Source organism: Myodes glareolus, chromosome 3, assembly GCF_982192425.1.
Source record: "Myodes glareolus chromosome 3, mMyoGla1.1, whole genome shotgun sequence".
In the NCBI taxonomy this organism is placed as follows: Eukaryota; Metazoa; Chordata; class Mammalia; order Rodentia; family Cricetidae; genus Myodes; species Myodes glareolus.
The window spans coordinates 128,531,063-128,545,246 of record NC_142028.1 but is presented as its reverse complement, the minus strand read 5'-3'; the positions used below and the strand labels follow the sequence as shown (position 1 = coordinate 128,545,246).

General features: G+C 47.7%; 1 long non-coding RNA gene across 1 annotated transcript; it reads left to right on the top strand.

Moving 5' to 3' along the window:
• Nucleotides 1-5,340: 5,340 nt before the first annotated feature.
• LOC146895045 (uncharacterized) lies at nt 5,341-11,457 on the top strand. The gene is made up of 3 exons (XR_015000708.2): nt 5,341-5,448; nt 9,344-9,451; nt 11,298-11,457. It is a non-coding gene; the product is annotated as an uncharacterized LOC146895045 (long non-coding RNA).
• The last annotated feature ends 2,727 nt before the right edge of the window (nt 11,458-14,184 follow it).

Here is a 14,184-nt window from a genome sequence, read left to right as displayed (position 1 = left end):
CTGCCAAGAGCTTGGACTCCAACTCCCAGCCTGCCAAGCGCTGACCCCTCCCCGGGGAGGGTCAGGACCACTCCCACAGGGTATTTAGGGTCCCGCCGGAACAAGGAACACACGGTTTTGGGTTTGCCTCTGAGCTTTCTGTGTGTTCCTCCTGCCATGCTCCCGGCCACCCAGGAGTCCGCCATCTATTTAACTCGGGAATTTAATTTGGTTTAATCTGATCTGATTGAATTCCTTTGCGCCCTAGGATAGGTTCTGTTAGGAGATCTCTGAGTTCAGTGCCAGCCTGGTCTATATAGTGAGTTCCACAACGGTCAGAGCTATCTACACAGAGAAAAAAAAAACAAAGAAAAGCATATATATAATATATATGGAACATTTTGAGTTTGCCTGCTGTCCTTTGTGCAGGAATGATGTTATTTTCTCTATCATTCCAATTTTTTTAAAAAAAATGAGAGAATAACTTGTTTTATGTGTGTGAGTGTTTTGTTTGCATGTGTCTATGTGCATCACTTGTGTGTCTGGTGTGAGCTGAGGTCTGATCCCACAGAACTGGAGTTACAGATAGTTGTGAGCTACCCTGTGGGAACTAGGTTTATCTGAACCTAGGTCTTCTGCAGGAGCAACAATTGCTCTTAATATATGTGCTGCCAAACTAAATACTGTTTGTCTTTCATTAAACTGAAACAGGCCAGCAGGATAACAAATGGACCTCTCAGAGGTCTTGATCCAAATGGAAAGATACTTACAGCTAATAGCAACTACAGAACAGTTTCCAGTCCCAAAACAGCATCTGTTTATCAGTATTCCTGATGTACAGCATGAGGTTGATTGAACAAATGCACGAATGAATGAATAAATGATTGGATGAGATCCTAATCAACATATCTTTTTATATCCCAGCGGGTGTTCCTTGTGAGAATCAGGTATCCCAGTAGCATTACCATCCAACAGGGATTTGTGGAGATTCTGAAAGTTGAGTGTCTATGGGTATAACCAGAGAAGGCCACTAGGTTTATCTTCCAATCTAGGGAGAGAATTTCCTCTGCAGCATTCCTGATGCATACTTAATTCATTTTTTTTCATCATCTCATTTTGCACCAGAGCAATACTGCCACATAACCAAGTGGCAAAATAAGTAACTTCAATAAATAGCAAATATAATATCTGCCTTTCAAATTGCTATGACAGTATACTTGGCAGAAGATTGACTTACTGATTTGTTCTGGAAAGTCTAATAGGTTTAAGTATAGCTACAAACTACGTTATTACTAGAGTTTTACCCCTAAAACACTCTGCTCTGGGATACAACCTCTTTGAGAAATGCCTTAGGCTCCTGGCAGCTGATACTTCCAAGCTGTTATCTGTAGTCAGACCTGTCCCTGAGCCTCGCCTGTAACCCACTCTACTTCATGCTCACCTGCACCTGGCTATCTAAAAGACACCTCTTCCTTGACATGACTCAGAGACATCATCTTCTACCTAAACCTGTTTTTCTTTCCTTTCTCTAAATACTTGGCAATACCACACATCAATCACCCAAACCACAGACCTAGGAGTTATTTGTAACTACTCCTCAAGAACAATCCTCCCCACAAGATTTCCCAATTCTATTTCTAAATATCTCATTTATCTCTACCCACCTTTTGTGTTCAGGCCAGTACTATTCAGGATGTAATAGGTTTAAAATAACCATAAATTCATTGTTGATTCTTCCATTATAGCTGGTCTTAAAAATTATTTTGCCCAAATGGGCAAATAATACATTCAGATGATATGTAGCAGAAGTAACATTGTGGAACCTCTGAATTTAAGTTGAAAAAGACTCAGTTTCTCCTCTCATCTTTTTGAGCCACTGTCATTACAGGAGGAAACCCTAGCCAGCTCACCTGAAAGACACAACACATCCGACAGCCAACACCAAAGGGCAAGCAGATGAGCATAGGCAGATTTTTCTGTCCCGCCTCCCGCCTGCCTGTTCCCAAATAACCAGAGACTTCCAATTAATTACAAAAACTTGGCCAATAGCTTAGACTAATTTCTAACTTGCTCTTATAACTTAAATTAACCCTTTTCTCTTAATCTATGTTCTTTTATGTGGCTTGGTTACCTTTACTTTGTAATATCCATGTATCTTCCTATGCATTTGGTTGGTGACTTGCTTGTCTCCACCCTTCTTCTTCCCAGTGTCCTCTCTGCCACAAAATTCTGGCTAGCCATTGATTGTTCAGCTTTTTGTTAAACCAATCTGAGTGACAAATCTTCACAGTGTACATAATAGATTATTCCGTAACATATGAGTGTTGTGGGATATTTGAGCACACTGCTGTGAAGATGTGACTCTGTCCTTCCTCACCTGCCTGAGGCACCCTCTGATTGGTTTATACAGAGCTGAATGGCCAATAGCTGGGCAGGAAAGGATAAGTGGGGCTTCTGTGCAGATAGAAACCCTGGAAAAGAATCTGAAGTTGGAGGATTCGCCAGCCAGATGCAGAGGAATTTAGAGATACAGTACTAAGAAGAGGTAATGAGTCATGTGATCAAATGTAGATTAATATAAACAGGTTAATTTAAGCTTTAGGAGCTAGTTGGGAACAAGTCTAAGCTAAGGCCAAGCTTTCATAACTAGTAAATAGCCTCTGTGGCTGTGTCACAACTTTGGACCAAGCTTTGCTCTTCCCAGAATTCTCCTGTTCTTGTCACCCTGCATCTACTTCCCGCCTGGTTGTCCCACCTATACTTCCTTCCTGGCTACTGCCAATCAGCGTTTTATTAAAATACAATTGACAGGCTACAAGCCATTGTCCCACAACACATACTGCTCGCACTTTTCTGTGAAACCTCACTCTCCAGGTACAGGGCGTGCCTCCTGTACCGGCCACGACTCTGGATCAATATCGTAGGAGTTGAATAGACACACAAACACAGAGAGATCGGATCATTCACCCAAAGGGTAAATGTCAATCTTTATTCAGCACATGTAGGCTTACATACTTGGAGGCAAGAGGATGAGAGCCCCCTCCCACCTGGGAGTGAGAGCATAGTGTCGACCACCTGGCGCCAGCGACTGAGCCTCCATGCAGGAGGTATCGAGCTGGGAACCCTGACAGACAGATGGGAGGACATTTAGGGCGCCTGTGAGGACCTTCTTAGCAGGTGAAATTATCATAGCAATGACAGAAACAAGGCTTTTAACTAATTCCCTGCCAGAATGAGCAGGGGAAGCTAAGCTGGTTAGAGTAAACAGTTCTTGAATCCTGTGCTTCAGCCTCAAGGAACAGGGAAGACAGGGCCCTACATATATATATACATATATACACATATCTTTATCCTTTCTGCCACTATGTAATTCAAAACTTAGCTATTTGTTACCTTGGAGTCTTGTCACACTATCCTCATGTTCTGTGCAGGTTTGTATCGTCACTGGACAGGATTTAGACATCATGAAAAAAAACCCAAACCTCTGGGCATATAAGGGAGCTTCTAGATAGATCAGCTGAGGTGGGTTTCTCAATCTATTAGTTCCAGTCTGGGGTTCTAAGTAAGCTGATCATCCGCACCCATCACTCTTTCCGCTGACTGTGGATGCACCGAGACCAGCTGCCTCCCACTTCTGCAGCTATGCCATCCCCACCATGATAAGCTTTATCAGTTAGTTTCATGTTGCTGTGATAAAATACCACGACGAAAAGCAACTTGGGAAGGAAAGGCTTTATTTCAGCTGACATTTGTAGTCCATCATGAAGGAAAGTCGGGGTGCAGAAACTCAAAGAGGGAACCTGAAAGCAGCAACTGAAGTAGAGGCCAGAAGGAATGCTGCTTCCTGGCTGGCTCAATCTACTTTCTCAGTTGAGGTTTCCTCTTCCTGGATGACCCTAGCTTATGTCAAGCTGACAAAAACTAACCAGCATATAGATTGTTTCCCTCAAGCTGTGAGCCAAAATAATTCCTTTGATTCTTAAGTTGATTTTGCCAGGTATCTGTCCCAGCAACAAATAAAGTAACTAGTCCTTACTCTTTACCCATTCTGTCTGGCTGTGTATCCTCAGTTCCCAGGCTAGTTTCCTGTTTGCCCACTAAGCCCTTAGAGCCGCCCTCCTCTTCCAGACCAACTTAGTGAGTTTACTTCTGTGCTTCCAAAGTTCTCTCACGTTCCCTATGAGTTTTTCATTTCTTCTTTCTTGTTTTTTGAGGCAAGGTCTCACTAAGTAGCCCTGGCTAGCCTGGAACTTGCTGAGTAGATCAGGCTAGGCTTGAACTCACAGAGATCTGCCTCCTGAGTGTTGAGGTTAGGGACATGCACCACCAAGCTCTGCTTTTTAAACAAAAGCAGGATCTCCAGTTTTTGAGATTGACCTTGACCCTTTCCCCCTCCTACTTCTACCTACTGAGTGCTGAGATTATAGAAATGCACTATCACACCTGGCTTTATACGGTCTTGTTATTTTATGTGTCTTTGTATTCTTTACTTATATTTCTTCAATCCCCACGTCCCTACTCTGGTAAGAGGTAATTTTGTCGAGACCTGTCCTCGACAATGTCTCCAGCCACTTGATGAATATTTAAATTTTGTTTTGATTTTTAGATTTATTTTACTTTACGTGTATGAATACATAGCCTGCATGCATGTATATGCACCATGGATGTGCCTGTTGAATCTCCTGGAGCTGGGGTTGTGGATACTCATGAGACACCATAAGGGTGCTGGGGATTGAATCAGAGTCCTCTGTAGAGCAACAAGTACTCTATTTATTTCTTTAATTAGTTACTATTCTACTTTCCAGCCACAGTTTCCCCTTCCTTCTCTCCTTCCATTCCATTCCTTACCCCTGCCCCTCTATTCCCACCTGCAACAAGTATTCTTAACCTCTTAGCCATCTCTGCAGCCTTACTTGTTTAGTGCTTTTGATAAAGAATGAAAGACAAGAAGTCTTGGAGAAGGTTAGAATAGAAGCTAGAATGCTGAGTGTAATGAGCAACATGATCTCTGCACACACTTCCAAGGCCCTCATCTCCTGTCCCCTCCATCTACTACTAGTGCCTATGATGCCACCTTTACACTTTACATAAATACACCTGGCTCTTGGTTCTTTATTGCTTGAGTTGTTTGTTTCTCTCCTGATCCACCCAGTTTGGTCATGCTCCTCCTATGGAGTGAACTGGTCATGAAAGCCCTCTAGGGAGGTGCTCTGGGCTCACCTGGTGTGTCTCAGACAGGCCTCTTTCCCCCAGAGCCCTGACCTTGTCACCAGCGACCTACATGGCTGAGCTTGTGAACACTGGCAGACTGCCAAGCCCTCTTAAAGATGACAGTTGAAGCTGGTTAATCTGTGAAAACACCATAGAAGGAAACAAAGCCTTGATGTTGATAGCCTTGCTATCCCAGAATCTGAGCAGACTGAAACTGGATAACTTCAAGTCCAGATACCAGCAATTCTGGACCAGGGTGTGAGCAGAGAGGAGGAGTGGGACCAGGGTGTGAGCAGTGAGGAGGAGTGGGACCAGGGTGTGAGCAGTGAGGAGGAGTGGGACCAGGGTGTGAGCAGAGAGGAGGAGTGGGACCAGGGTGTGAGCAGTGAGGAGAAGTGGGACCAGGGTGTGAGCAGAGAGGAGAAGTGGGACCAGGGTGTGAGCAGTGAGGAGGAGTGGGACCAGGGTGTGAGCAGAGAGGAGGAGTGGGACCAGGGTGTGAGCAGTGAGGAGGAGTGGGACCAGGGTGTGAGCAGAGAGGAGGAGTGGGACCAGGGTGTGAGCAGTGAGGAGGAGTGGAACCAGGGTGTGAGCAGTGAGGAGGAGTGGGACCAGGGTGTGAGCAGAGAGGAGGAGTGGGACCAGGGTGTGAGCAGAGAGGAGGAGTGGGACCAGGGTGTGAGCAGAGAGGAGGAGTGGGACCAGGGTGTGAGTAGTGAGGAGGAGTGGGACCAGGGTGTGAGCAGAGAGGAGGAGTGGGACCAGGGTGTGAGCAGAGAGGAGGAGTGGGACCAGGGTGTGAGCAGAGAGGAGGAGTGGGACCAGGGTGTGAGCAGAGAGGAGGAGTGGGACCAGGGTGTGGACAGAGAGGAGGAGTGGGACCAGGGTGTGAGCAGAGAGGAGGAGTGGGACCAGGGTGTGAGCAGAGAGGAGGAGTGGGACCAGGGTGTGAGCAGAGAGGAGTGGGACCAGGGTGTGAGCAGTGAGGAGGAGTGGGACCAGGGTGTGAGCAGAGAGGAGGAGTGGGACCAGGGTGTGAGCAGAGAGTAGGAGTGGGACCAGGGTGTGAGCAGAGAGTAGGAGTGGGACCAGGGTGTGAGCAGTGAGGAGGAGTGGGACCAGGGTGTGAGCAGAGAGGAGGAGTGGGACCAGGGTGTGAGCAGAGAGGAGGAGTGGGACCAGGGTGTGAGCAGAGAGGAGGAGTGGGACCAGGGTGTGAGCAGAGAGGAGGAGTGGGACCAGGGTGTGGACAGAGAGGAGGAGTGGGACCAGGGTGTGAGCAGAGAGGAGGAGTGGGACCAGGGTGTGAGCAGAGAGGAGGAGTGGGACCAGGGTGTGAGCAGAGAGGAGGAGTGGGACCAGGGTGTGAGCAGAGAGGAGTGGGACCAGGGTGTGATCAGTGAGGAGGAGTGGGACCAGGGTGTGAGCAGAGAGGAGGAGTGGGACCAGGGTGTGAGCAGAGAGTAGGAGTGGGACCAGGGTGTGAGCAGAGAGGAGGAGTGGGACCAGGGTGTGAGCAGTGAGGAGGAGTGGGACCAGGGTGTGAGCAGAGAGGAGGAGTGGGTCTAGGGTGTGAGCAGTGAGGAGGAGTGGAACCAGGGTGTGAGCAGAGAGGAGGAGTGGGACCAGGGTGTGAACAGTGAGGAGGAGTGGGACCAGGGTGTGAGCAGAGAGGAGGAGTGGGACCAGGGTGTGAACAGAGAATAGGAGTGGGACCAGGGTGTGAACAGTGAGGAGGAGTGGGACCAGGGTGTGAACAGAGAGGAGGAGTGGGACCAGGGTGTGAACAGAGAATAGGAGTGGGACCAGGGTGTGAGCAGAGAGGAGGAGTGGGACCAGGGTGTGAACAGAGAGGAGGAGTGGGACCAGGGTGTGAGCAGAGAGGAGGAGTGGGACCAGGGTGTGAGCAGAGAGGAGTGGGACCAGGGTGTGAGCAGTGAGGAGGAGTGGGACCAGGGTGTGAGCAGAGAGGAGGAGTGGGTCTAGGGTGTGAGCAGTGAGGAGGAGTGGGACCAGGGTGTGGACAGAGAGGAGGAGTGGGACCAGGGTGTGAACAGAGAGGAGGAGTGGGACCAGGGTGTGAGCAGTGAGGAGGAGTGGGATCAGGGTGTGAACAGAGAGGAGGAGTGGAACCAGGGTGTGAGCAGTGAGGAGGAGTGGGACCAGGGTGTGAGCAGAGAGGAGGAGTGGGACCAGGGTGTGAGCAGAGAGTAGGAGTGGGACCAGGGTGTGAGCAGAGAGGAGGAGTGGGACCAGGGTGTGAGCAGTGAGGAGGAGTGGAACCAGGGTGTGAACAGAGAGGAGGAGTGGGACCAGGGTGTGAACAGTGAGGAGGAGTGGGACCAGGGTGTGAGCAGAGAGGAGGAGTGGGACCAGGGTGTGAGCAGAGAGGAGGAGTGGGACCAGGGTGTGAACAGAGAGGAGGAGTGGGACCAGGGTGTGAACAGAGAGGAGGAGTGGGACCAGGGTGTGAGCAGAGAGTAGGAGTGGGACCAGGGTGTGAGCAGTGAGGAGGAGTGGGACCAGGGTGTGAGCAGAGAGGAGGAGTGGGTCTAGGGTGTGAGCAGTGAGGAGGAGTGGAACCAGGGTGTGAACAGAGAGGAGGAGTGGGACCAGGGTGTGAACAGTGAGGAGGAGTGGGACCAGGGTGTGAGCAGAGAGTAGGAGTGGGACCAGGGTGTGAACAGAGAGTAGGAGTGGGACCAGGGTGTGAGCAGAGAGGAGGAGTGGGACCAGGGTGTGAACAGAGAGGAGGAGTGGGACCAGGGTGTGAGCAGTGAGGAGGAGTGGGACCAGGGTGTGAACAGAGAGGAGGAGTGGAACCAGGGTGTGAGCAGTGAGGAGGAGTGGGACCAGGGGTGAGCAGAGAGGAGGAGTGGAACCAGGGTGTGAGCAGAGAGTAGGAGTGGGACCAGGGTGTGAACAGAGAGGAGGAGTGGAACCAGGGTGTGAGCAGAGAGGAGGAGTGGGACCAGGGTGTGAGCAGAGAGGAGGAGTGGGACCAGGGTGTGAGCAGAGAGTAGGAGTGGGACCAGGGTGTGAGCAGAGAGGAGGAGTGGGACCAGGGTGTGAACAGAGAGGAGGAGTGGGACCAGGGTGTGAGCAGAGAGGAGGAGTGGGACCAGAGTGTGAGCAGAGAGGAGTGGGACCAGGGTGTGAGCAGTGAGGAGGAGTGGGACCAGGGTGTGAGCAGAGAGGAGGAGTGGGTCTAGGGTGTGAGCAGTGAGGAGGAGTGGAACCAGGGTGTGAACAGAGAGGAGGAGTGGGACCAGGGTGTGAACAGTGAGGAGGAGTGGGACCAGGGTGTGAGCAGAGAGGAGGAGTGGGTCTAGGGTGTGAGCAGTGAGGAGGAGTGGGACCAGGGTGTGAGCAGAGAGTAGGAGTGGGACCAGGATGTTAACAGAGAGGAGGAGTGGAACCAGGGTGTGAGCAGAGAGGAGGAGTGGGACCAGGGTGTGAGCAGAGAGGAGGAGTGGGACCAGGGTGTGAACAGAGAGGAGGAGTGGGACCAGGGTGTGAGTAGTGAGGAGGAGTGGGACCAGGGTGTGAGCAGAGAGGAGGAGTGGGACCAGGGTGTGAACAGAGAGGAGGAGTGGGACCAGGGTGTGAGCAGAGAGGAGGAGTGGGACCAGGGTGTGAACAGTGAGGAGGAGTGTGACCAGGGTGTGAGAAGAGAGGAGGAATGGGTCCAGGGTGTGAGCAGTGAGGAGGAGTGGGACCAGGGTGTGAGCAGTGAGGAGGAGTGGGACCAGGGTGTGAGCAGTGAGGAGGAGTGGGACCAGGGTGTGAACAGTGAGGAGGAGTGGGACCAGGGTGTGAGCAGAGAGGAGAAATGTATATAGAACTTTGCCAGGCAGATAGTGAAGGCTCTTCTGCCTTTGAGGAGCACCATGCCCGAGGAAGGACAGTTCTCCCTAAAATACTTTCTAAAATGTCTATTAAGAATAAGCTTAGTGGTACAGGTGTAGCTCAGTGGCAGAATGGCCATGACATGCTCAAGTCTGAGTTCAGTTTTCTGAAATGAAAAGTCATGAACAGAAGTGAAGGGTGTGGGTTACAGAGCAGGATGTACACAGAATCTTGATGTGGAAGTCCCCTCTGTGTGCTGTGATTACCATCCATGAATAAAGAAACTGCCTTGGCCTGTTGGTAGGGCAGAACTTAGGTGGGCAGGAAAAACTGGACTGAATGCTGGGAAGAGAAGGCAGAGTCAGAGAGATGCCATGGAGCCGCCAGAGTCAGACATGCCTAATTTTTGCTGGTAAGCCATTGTCACATGGCAATATACAGAATATTAGAAATTATATATGGGTTAAATTATATAAGAGTTAGCCAAAAAGAAGCTAGAGCTAATGGGCCAAGCAGTGTTTTAATTAATATAGTTTCTATGTGGTTACTTTGGGTTGGGTGGCTGGGATGAACAAGCTGCAACTAAATCGCAGTTTGTACAATCAATGCTCCTTCCTGTACCATGTGGGATGGACTAAGAATTCCTTATCTCACTGTATATAATGTTTGTTGTAGGTTTTTGCACTTGTAAATCTCATGAAATTCATTGCTAAGAGGAAGCAGATGTCATAAGAAATTTTGCACTGGGTGTGGTGGTGCATACTTGTAATCCCAGCTTCTTAGAGGTTGAGGCAGAAGGATCACAAATTCAAGGCTAGCCTGGGCTAACTTTTTTAAAAAGGGACTGAGTTTATTGATAGAGCATTTGTCTAGCATGTGTGAGACCCTGAGTCCAGTCTCCAGTACTGAAAACAACAACAAACACCAACATAAACCAGGAAAATTCTCACTCATTGTCCCTGTGCCCCAAAGCCAGCTTCTCCCAGGGATTCTCATGACTCGCTGTTCCCAGAGCCTTCCTAGGTCATTTGTCCTAGACCAACACCACCATAAGCTCATGCTCAATTGTTCAAACTCATTCTTGAGCCAAGGAGTCCCAGAAACAAAAGGATTCACTATGCAGTTACAGATGCCAGCCCCCGAAAGGAGCAGACCCTAGGACAAACTCCCACAACCACCTGCAGCAGAACTAGGTGACAGAAACAGTCTGCTAAATATAGTAGTTAAGAGAAAACTTGAAGATGGAGGGCATAAGTTGTTTATGTGAAATCTGCTTTGGCTGGACATAGGAGACGTCTAGAGAACAGCTTTTGTTCTTGGTCTAAAGTTTGCAAGCTAAATAACCTTCACCTCTCCTCCGCTGTTGTCCCACGTAAAATTAAATTTAGGTCATTTTTTTCTTGCATTATATAATATTTAGCTGATTGAGATAGAGTCTTGCTAGGTTGCTCATGCTTGCCTGGAACCCCATGTCCTAGACAGGCCTTGAACTTGGAATCCTCCTGCCTCAGTCTTCCAAATGGTTGACAGCATGGACCTGTACCACGAGACCCAGCCACTTTGGCTCTTTCCTGTAGCTCCTATCACTACTGACACTATACTTCATTTGTCTGTGGAGCTGAATTTGTTTCTCTTGACCAGTGCAGCTCCAATGCCTTAAACAGGGCAGGTACACAGGTAATTACCCAATAAATCTATTGGATGACTATAATGTGACAAAGTTATCCTTTCTTTTTCATTTCTTCAGGGTTTCCTGCTTTTATAAACCCTCATGTTCAAGTACTGCCCGCCTCAAGCCCACCAAGGCTCCAGAAATCTCTGTGACTCAGCAGTTCTCAGTTTTTTTATTATCATTCACAGAAAGAGACACAGGCCCCATTTCCTCCTTATATAACCTAAAGATTAGATTACTATACATTTATCTATGTTAGTTAACTGATTCTTATTAATAATACTAGAAATGGGCAAAATCTCATTCTATAAAATGGATGAACTGAGTAAATGAGGTTTGCTTTTCGGATTACAGAAAGCAGAAATAATTTCAAAGTTACTTTCCTTATAGTGTCAAAACAGAAGGAAATTCCTAGTTAACAGCTCAAACTGGCTTGTGTAGGTTAACAATTGCTTTCTGTCACATAATCTCTATTTTATTCTTGTCTTTTGTTTTCTTGGAAGTTCCAGACAAGCACGTTTGATGAGTTAGTTTCAGTTTGCTAGTGCGCTTGAGCTTCAGTGACTCCATTTTGTTTCCCATGCAGGTCTGTCGGAGCCCGTATGGAAGCTAATCCAAAATGACGACCTCTCACAATGCACAGCTGAGGAACAACAAACCTGCTATGCTATTATTCTTTCCTTTCCTGCTTCCTCCTTTCTCCTTCCTTGACTTGGTAGCCCTGTCTAGTAAAAGAGTTGCCATTGCCCCTAAAGTTCAGAAGGCTTATTTGTGTCCTAATCATGGGTGACTGTAAAATCACAGATTCTTGGTTCTCTCATAGACTTAATGAATAATTTCTGTTATGGATTATTACTTTAACTGGGCATGAATGTGTTAGATCTGTTTATGCTGCAGAATATTACTTTAACTGTGTAAAGCTGTGTTACATTTATGCTGAATTTGTTTAATTATGTAAAGATGTGTGGCTGTTTTTACCTTGTCTGTCTCAGACACTTGATTGGTCTAACAAAGAGCTGAAAAGCCAACAGCTAGGCAGAAGAGGGATGGGTTGGCAGGTAGAGAGAATAAGTAGGAGAAGAGAATGAGGGAGAAAAAGAGATGCTCCCAGGGCAAGAAGCCAGTCAGTTGCCAGACAGACAGAAAAACAGCAGGAAAGGAAGAAAAGAAGAAAGGAGGGAGGGAAGGAGGTACCCCCAATGAAGGTGTCCAACTCCTCTCAAAGATTTCATGGAGTATCTTTCTCTGTCCCCTACAGCTGCTTCTTTTGAACAGCAGCAATGACAAAAATCTAATGACAATTCCTAATTACTACAGTCTACTTCCATCTCAACTTGAGAGGAGGACAGATGTTGCTTTGGGTATCCACCTGGAATGAGCCAGCCCACCTTTATTTTAAAAGAACTTTTAATTTATTTATTTATCGTTAAGATTATTTTTCAAATATTTGTTTCCGCGTGGGTATGTGCGCATGAGGACAGGTGATTGTGTGGGTTGTTAGAGTCCCTGGGGCTGGAGTTATAGGTGCTTGTGTGTTGGAAACAGAACTCAGATCTCTGCAAGAACAGTCCTCACTCTTAACCACGGAGCCATCTCTCCAGCTCCCTAGACCGCTTTCTACACCACCCTCCCCTCCAAGAACCTCACATGATTTGCGTCCTGAAACTTGCAATGAGTACATTCTAGATCCTCATGTGTAATAAAGGCATTTCTCTTTCCTGGTCCATGCTAAACCTCCAAATTAAGAACTGCACAGATAAGACTGCACAGATTATTGAAGCGGTTCTCTAAGTGAGACATACTGTTACCCTACTGGAGCACTGAGGACAGGCAGGCCAGCACCAGCCAGCTGACCAAGGACCTACAGCTGCAGAGGAAGGACGATACTGTTTCCATGACCACTGGTGTATAATATCTGTGCATGTGCGTGGTCTTGTGTCCCTACCGGGAGGGTAGCTCCACTTAGCACTACCCTGAATGGCCTCAGCACTTTTAGCTGCACTCCCATCTGGGGGCTAAACCGGGGCCGCAAGGGTTTTCAGAGAAGAGAAGCCGGAGCCCCCAAGAGGCCAGTTTTGAGGTAGAAGCAGTTTCCCACGACATGTCAGGCATGCTGGGCTGCATGCCCAGCAGAGGGCTCCTTCAGGCTCAGCCTGATACATGAGAGAGGCAGGGGGAGCCTTGGGTGTGCCTTAGCAGTTAGTTGTCCTTGGAGTCGTGTTTTTTTTTTCCTCCCTTATATGCTTAGTTATATATTCCATTTACTTTTAAATTCATGACTTTACTGAATTTTAAAAAGAAAAAAACCCAAATAATCAAATTCAGAAAATTTGAGTGCAAATATGCTTGAAAAATCAGCCTTCTCAGTGGGTCTCAATTGTTGTAACTTAAAACTTCATCATCCTGGGAGCCTGAAGTCAGTGCTTGGGTTTTGGCATTATTGGCATCAGTCAGTCACTGCACCTCCAGAAGTCGTTTAATTTCCATAAAATATTAACCAGGGTGGGACGGCTCCGAAGGTGAAGGCCAAGTCTGATAGTCTTGGTTTAATTTTCAGAACCCACATGGTGGAAGGAGGGATCTCATTCTTGCTGGTTTTACCCTGGTTTACAAGTGCATTGTGGAACATGTACTTCCATGTATTTACATGTACTTCCATCTATTTACACAAACACACACACACTGTGGGAGTTTGAATGTAACTGGCCCCCATAATCTCATAGGAAATGGCTCTACGAGGAGGTATGACTTGGTCTGAGTGGGAACAACCTAGCTAGCAGAAGTGTGTCATTGTGGGAGTGGGCTTTGAGGTTTCTTATGCTCAGGATCCCGCCCAGGGTATCAGTCAACTTCCCGCTGCCTCCAGTGCCTCATCTGCCAGCATACCACTTGATGGTAATGCACTAAGTCTCTGAAACTGTAAGTGAGCCCCCTCAGTTAAATGTTTTCTTTATAAGAGTTGCTGTGGTCATGGTGTATCTTCACAATAAAAACCCTAAGACACACATACACACTGAATAAATGTGATTTAAAAAACGTGCTGCCGGGCAGTGGTGGCACATGACTTTAATTCCAGTACTTGGGAGGCAGAAACAGGCAGAGCCTGTTCTACAAAGCTAGTTCCAGGACAGCCAGGGTTACACCAAGAAACCCTGTCTTGAAAAACAAAACTCATTTTAAAAAATATGTCATAATAGTGCTTTCCCCACTGTGAGCAGTGCTCAGCTGCCATGTGCTCAACACTGTTTATGCCTTTTTGATTTGTTGTAGACTTTTATTTTGAGAGCATCTCATTCTGCAGCTCTGGCTGGCCTAGAACTTGCTATGTAAATCAGGCTGCCTCTAACGCACAGAAGTTCAATAGGTTCTGCCTCCTGAGTGCTGGGATTAAAGGCGTGTGCCGCCACTTATGGCTTGTATTTTGATTTTATGTCTTTGAGACAGGGTATTATGTAGCCCTCGACCTTCCTACG